We start from the raw sequence: 7,438 nt of genomic DNA on the forward strand, positions 1-7,438 counted from the left end.
GCATCCTAAACCTGCCTCAAACGCCCAGGTGGCCCGTCCGGTCACTGACTGTTCACGAAAATGTGACTCAGTGGGGCACCTTAAACGGGCCTCAAACGCCCAGACTGTCCGGCACCCTTCATATCCAGCCCAAGTATCGGCCGCCCCCGTCACATCAGCCCGGCCCACCCTGACCCTACTCCGTCCCCACAAATATCCCCAATCCGGAAACTCTAGGTCACTCCGCTCTAGCTCTGTCTCTTCTTCTCCCCTCCGAGTTCTTCAATTCGATCCATTCGACAGCTCTGACGACCCCGGCGAACATGTTGAGCGTCGGCAGCCGCTCTGACTCCGACATTGACATCGACAAGGAGCTCCCCCTCCGCATTGCACTCGAGAGGTCCAAGGTGGGCATGAGGGCAGTTCGAGATCGGCTCCCTCGCCTCTTCCCTGCTGACTCAGCGAGGGCGCCGGCTCTGGCTCCTCCCGGCTCGCGCGCAGCTCCGCGAGGGCTGCGCAGTCCCTGCCTCCCCCACGACGGCCCCTGTCGGCTCTCGGCCCGGTTGTTGCTCCCCTGCGTGGGCAGCGTTGGGTGCTTGTGCCCGCCCATCCAGCTCGGACGCGCGCCGAAGTAGGAGGCGCGCGCCGCCCGCCGCGAGAGGCAGAGGGAAAAGGAGAGGGGCGCGTCGGAGAGCTCTGTCTGCCGCCACCGCAGGTTACCTGTGGAGCCTGACGAGGACGAGCGGCTCCTCGCTTGGGTTTTACCGTCGGTCGCTTACGACGGCGGAAACGGACGCTCGGCAGCTCTGTCGGAAAAAACGCAAAGGCTCTCCGGCGTGCCATCGAGCAGTCTGAGCGCGAGGCCAAGAAGTAGGCGACGGAGGTGAACAATTGTGCCATCCTATGTTTGATTCTGTGTGCGTTGACTGATCTACATAGTTTGGTCGACGTTGCATGGTTTAGTATCGATATATAGGGGTTCTGATATGAGATACACAGATGTGGAGGACATAATTTAAGGAGTGTCAGGTCAGTGCATGCGGATACGCGGGCTCTAAAAGAACTTATTTATGTTTAGAAATGAAGGGAGTATTTAGAAACGGAGTGAGTATATATATACTGTAGTCCAGATGGGATGGGAGCTCTCAATTATTACCGGGCAACAGTGCGCGGCCGATGGATCTAGATCCAGAGGTGGTGACAACTACCACTGTCCACTAGTACGCGCACCCTCACTCACTCTCTCAAAGCTAAGGGTGCGTTTGGTTGCAAGGGCGGTCATGAATGGGTTGGGATCATTCAGAAAATAGACATGTTTGGTTATAAAGCACATGAATGGTTCGAGCCAAAAAAAGAGAATATGCCATGAAGATGCTGAACCGTTCCACCCAACCAAATCGATCGAATCAAATGGCCACCCTTTACATGCATGACTATGTGAGCATGACTGGTGGTCCCGTCCTAAATAATTAGCTCACCACTTATATTCAGCCAAACACATGAATTGAATGGTTCAATCCCAAAAAAATTGAACGGTCCCAACCCATTCATACGACACCTTCAGCCAAACGCATCCTAAGCTAGCTGAGCTGGGCGGTGCTCTCTGCTCCCCACCTCTGCTGCTCTCACCTCCGCCTCGCCGTCCTCTCCGGGAACGCAGCCCCGGTCGCTTCCACTCCGGCTGTCCGGCAACGCACTCCCGTCACCTCGCCCTCTCACCGCGGCGACGTCGGCTCCCGGATCTGAACCAGCCGCAACCTACCGCCGCCGGACAGCAGCAGGTCAGGTCAGCGCTCCCTCTCTCTCTCTCTCTCTCTCTCTCTCTCTCTCTCTAACCAATTGTTAGGGCCGACTAGACTAGTATTGGATTTGTGAGATTTGAGTGCTCCAGGATGAATGCCTAGCTAGGCCTAGCTTTGGTTGAGAAACGCGCAAGTTTCCTTTAAGCAATAGTATTACGTGCTGGTGCTACCGTCGTGGATTTGGAAATTAAAGAAATATGAAAAGGAGGATGCCTAAGTTTGGATTTGAAAAATACTGAAAGCAATATGGAATGGATTTTGCGAGATTTGAATAACGATATGTAGGTAAATGCGTAATATAAGTTTGGTTGACCACACAGAAACAAATAAACAACATCTCTTTAACCATTTTTATTTTATTTATGTGCTTAATTAATTCCCATATATAGTTGGTAGTATAAAGTTAAAGAATGTGACTGCAAATTCCTGGCCTCATGCCTTCCTTTATATTTCTCTTGTGATTGCAAATTCTCAACAGGTACCCATACCTGGCCTGCTGTGCTGCGACTCAACCCCCCATTTGCAGCAGCAGCAGCAGCAGCTAGGTAGTAGGCAGCGGCATCTGTCACCGGCAGCAAAGGCAGGCAGGCGGTGCGCTCGCGCCAACGTACGTACTATGCACGCACTCCGCCCCTTTAGTTTGCAGCTTCCAGCAGCCGTTTTAACTTTTAACATCAAATTCCTTTTGATTCCTTGATTGATGCAGGCGCCACGTGTCGTCCATCCCTGCATCACGCCAGAGGATGGCCGTCGTGGCCCTCGGCGCGGCGCAATGGGTGGTGGGGAAGGCGCTAGCCCCCGTCGCAGATGGCGTGCTGGAGGCTTGGGCAGCCACCAAGAACTTTGGTCCCAACGTCTAGGCCCTCAGGATGGAACTGCTGCTCGTGCAAGCAACGCTTGAAAATGCCGGCCGCAAGGAGATCGGTGGCCCGGCCATGGAGGAGCTGTTGCAGAGGCTGCGGGACTCGGCGCACAATGCCCAAGACTTGCTGGACGAGCTGGACTACTTCCGCATCCACGACGAGCTCCATGGCACGTACAATGCTGCCGACCAGCACGACAAGGGTGGCTTCCACGACCTTGCCCTCAATGCTCGCCACACTGCCAAAGCTGTTGGCAAACTGGTTAGCTGTTGCCCTTGGCAGCATGCTAAGCGCCGGCAGAGGTCACCCGGCGAATCCTCCTCAGCACAAGACACCAATCAAGAAGTCAGCGGATGCATGCCCAAGCTGATTGGTAAACTCCTACCTTGCTCATCCTCCCAGGATCCACATATTCGTGAGAAAGATTGTGGCAGTGTGCAAGAAATGGCAAAGTTTGAGTTTAATAGGGTTGATTTCTCTCGAAAGATGAAGGACATCATAGAGAAATTGCAGCTTGTGCGGAAAAATGTTAATGGCCTTTTGCAGAGTTGTGACCCTAGAAGTGTCTCAGACATTGCCCAGTGTCGTCCTATCACCAAGGGTCGAATTGATGAGCCAAAACTGTATGGGAGGGACCGTGTCATGGATAGCATTATACAGAACATCACCAAGGGTCAATACGGTGACAAGGGTATAACTGTGCTTCCGGTTGTTGGTTCAGGGGGAATGGGGAAGACAACCATACAACACGTATATCGCAGCCAACAAGTGCAGGAACACTTTCCAGTCATGATCTGGATATGTGTGTCACTCCATTTCAATCTGGATAAGGTGCTAGAGCAGATTAAAACATGTACCCCTGCAGTTGAAAAGGAAAAAAGTGGCAGTACAACTGAAGATTTGATTGAGCAAAGATTAAAATCTAAAAGGTTCTTACTTGTATTGGATGATATATGGAAGATTAATAATGGGAATGACTGGGGAAAATTATTGTCGACACTCAATAAATCAAAGGAAAAGGGTTCCATGATTCTCGTCACAACTCGGTTTCAAGCAATAGCAAAGAAGGTTGAAACACCTGGCCACTCAATTAAGCTGAATGGTTTAGAGTGTAAAGAGTTTAGAAAGTTATTCCTTGCATTTGTCTTTGGTGATGAGCAATATCCAAGGGATAAACAATTTTTGCTTGAGACTGGAGATAAGATAATGGAAAAACTAAAGGGCTCCCCTCTTGCGGCAAAAACGGTTGGTAGATTACTGAGTAAAGACCTTAGTTTGCGTCACTGGAAAAGGGTCCTAAGAAGTAAAGGATGGGAGAAGTAGAACGATGACAATGCAATTATGCCTGCCTTGAAGCTTAGCTATGACTTTCTTCCTTTCCATCTGCAACAATGTTTTGCCTATTCTGGATTGTTTCCTGAAGATTACAATTTCAGAAGTGACGAGCTGATCAGTCTATGGATTGGACTAGATATTTTGAAACCCAATGGGCAAGACCAAATATTTGAAGACATAGGTCTGAGCAATTTAAATGAGTTAGTCATCCATGGATTTTTCAGAGAAGAGAAAACTTATTATGGTATGCGTTATGTTATGCATGACCTGCTGCATGATTTGGCATTGAAGGTTGCATCTCATGATTGTCTTAGTCTAAGTCTCCCTAGTGTTGGATCAGTAGAGATTCAGCCAACCACCCGTCACTTGTCTATAAGCACATATGGTTTAGGTAAATATGATGAAGTGTCTGGTAAAAAATTGAAGAGTGAATTGGAAGAACTAAAGACAAGATTTAAGGTTGAAGAATTGCAAGCATTGATGTTATTTGGAAAAATGGATGAAGGTTTTGTCAAGATATTTGGTGATTTTTTGGGGGAAGTGAACACTCTTCGTGTTCTTCATTTGCCCAAAATGCTTTGTCCCGTGGAGTTCATGTTACATAACTTTTCGGGACTTCTCCACCTACGATACCTATGTCTAGGGACACATGACATCCAGATGCATTTACCACTTAGCATCTCTAAAATTTATCATTTAAGGATTTTAGATCTTAAATGGTGGAATGGCAGTCGTGATTTGCCTGATGACATGAGCAACCTTGCCAAATTGTGCCATTCTTATGTCCCAAATGATGATAAGCTTCATTCTGATATTTATAATGTGGGAAAGCTTAAACTCTTAGAAGAGTTAAAGGTATTTGAAGTCAATAAAAAATGTGAAGGGTTTGAACCAAAGCAACTAGAGCACTTGACCAAGCTAAGGGAGCTTGGCATCTACAACGTTGAGAAGATAGATACAACAGAAGAAGCAGCTCAAGCAAAACTGATGGAGAAAAATTACTTGAGGAGGTTAACATTGGACTGGGATAGTAAGCGATCTAGTGTTGATCCTGGTGTGGAAGCAGCGGTTCTTGAGAGCCTTCATCCACATGGAGATCTTCAGGTGTTGTGCATTAGAGGGCACGGAGGTCCTTCTTGTCCAACATGGCTGGGTGATGAGTTCGCTGCTGAAGGTCTACAAGCTCTTTATCTGTATGGTGTTTCTTGGGAAGTTTTTCCTTCTTTAGGGAAGGCGTGGGATCTTCGTGAATTAAGGTTTGAGCATATTGCCAGGCCGAAGGAGTTTACTATAGAGAAAAGCTTTTGCATGCTAATAAAGTTTGAACTCATTGGCCTAGGAAGTTTTGAAAAATGGATTTTCCCAGCTGAACGAGATTCTTCCCTGGATGGAGAGCGGTTGCCAACGGATGCTCATACGTTCCCTCTCTTGCAAGTGCTGATTATTAAAGAGTGCCCAAAATTCTTAGAGTTTCCAATTTCAAACCATATTCTTTATCCTAAACTACAGGAGCTCAAGATACAGGACTGTCCAGAATTCTTGTCTCCCATCTCCTGGACTGAAAGTCTGCGTAATGTCGAGTTAGCAAATGTGAAACTATTAAAGAGGTTTACATACTCAGGATCATCCGGTGGAGCAGAATTGAAAATTACCGGAGAGAGTGATCTGCTTAGCTTAGACCAAGTGTTACTTTTCAGTAAAGAAACAGGTATTGAGAAGCTGACACTGGACAAGTGCCCACCTCTGGAGTTGAAGCACCTTCTGATGCTAACCTCGCTGAGGACATTGATTGTAAAAGAATCAGTTGGTCTAGTTGGACCACTAGGAGGAGGTCAGAGTGATGTGGAATGGCAGCTCCCTGTTGAGTATATCAAGATCTACAAATTAAATGGTAATACTGGCAAGGAACTGACAGAGCTCCTCCCCCACCTCCCAAAGCTCTCCAAATTGGTAATATGGTGGTGTAAAAGCATAAAAAAGCTGGTAGTGGGGGTGGATGTGCAACAAACAACACAAGAAGCATCAGAGATGGGGGGAGGTGAAATAACAGCAGCAGCAGAGGAAGAGGATGATGGGGTGCTGCTCCTCCCAGCTCATCTCTGTGACTCACTACGGGAATTGTGGTTCAATTACTGCCCAGAGCTGGTCCTGGTTGACCCTCCAACTCTTGTTCCTGGTGGAGGATGGCTCCAAGCCTTGCGATCCCTCCAGAGATTAACAATACGGTGGTCCCCAAAGTTTCTATCCACCTTCTCCTTTTCCCGTCACCTTTTTCCTTCCTCCCTGCAGTTCCTGGAGCTTGTGGGTGTGCAAGGTATGGGAACACTGGAGCCCCTCTCAAACCTCTCCTCTCTTATCAGATTAGAATTGGGTAATTGTGGAGAGGATCTGAAATGTCAGGTCTTGTGGTCTCTCATTACCACCGGCGGCCAACTCAAGGAATTAGAAGTCAGGGGCAGCCATAGATTTTTTGCTGATTGGGATCCCAATCCCAGACGGGCTTTGGAGGATGCTGAGGGAGGTGAAGAGCAGCAGACACAGATTGTTTCATCCACACTGCATGAGCTCGGGACAGATGACATAGCAGGATTTCTTGCTGCACCCGTCTGTAGATTCCTCTCTTCCTCCCTCACCAAGCTGAAACTTCGAGGGAATTGGTGTGAAGGGATGGAGCGGTTCAGCAAGGAGCAAGAGGATGCCCTTCAACTCCTCTCCTCCCTCCAGGAACTTGACTTTTCATGTTTCAAGGACCTTCACCAACTCCCTGCAGGGATGAGCAACCTTACCAGCCTCAAGAAATTAACAATCTATGAATGTCCAGCCCTCTCATCATTGCCCAAGGATGGCCTCCCCAAATCACTTCAAGAGCTAAATGTCGGATTGTGCAGCAACCAGCAGATAAGACAGGAGTGCCGCGGATTAGAGGGAACCATCCCGAAAATCATACTATAATGATCCAAGGTAACACAAACATACTTTATTGTGTTTTTCCACTTTGCCCTTTTGTTGCAATCTTGCTTAATAACAGTGTGTTTGTTCCCATCCACTGTGCAGGACAATGCCTTGTACATTCTTTCAGCCCTGTAGAGTCCAACTCTTTTCATGACATGAGGGTCTTGTGGCCGTCGTCTTCCTTCCTATACAAAATTCTGGTGAGTACATCTAAACTGAAACTTTACTCCTACTGTGCCATATTAATAATACCAACTTCCACTGCTATATTAGAAAGTACTCCCTCCATCCGGAAATACTTGTCATCAAAATGGATAAAAGAAGAAGTATCTAGACGTATTTTAGTTCTAGATACGTTCATTTTTATCCATTTTGATGACAAGTATTTTCGGACGGAGGGAGTATTTAAGATTTGTTACTCAACGCCCCATGTCTTTCAAATAGTCGAGAAAACCAACGTAATTATCAGCCAATGCCTTTTTCAAGTCTCTCTTCTTTTCTGCTCAA

The 7,438-nt window shown here is 47.6% G+C and overlaps 1 pseudogene; it reads left to right on the top strand.

Annotated features, from left to right (window-relative positions):
* The first annotated feature begins 2,289 nt into the window (after positions 1–2,289).
* On the top strand, positions 2,290–6,916 carry LOC119348108 (annotated as a pseudogene).
* Positions 6,917–7,438: the final 522 nt, after the last annotated feature.

This window comes from Triticum dicoccoides, unplaced genomic scaffold (genome assembly GCF_002162155.2).
Source record: "Triticum dicoccoides isolate Atlit2015 ecotype Zavitan unplaced genomic scaffold, WEW_v2.0 scaffold85607, whole genome shotgun sequence".
Classification (NCBI taxonomy): domain Eukaryota; kingdom Viridiplantae; phylum Streptophyta; class Magnoliopsida; order Poales; family Poaceae; genus Triticum; species Triticum dicoccoides.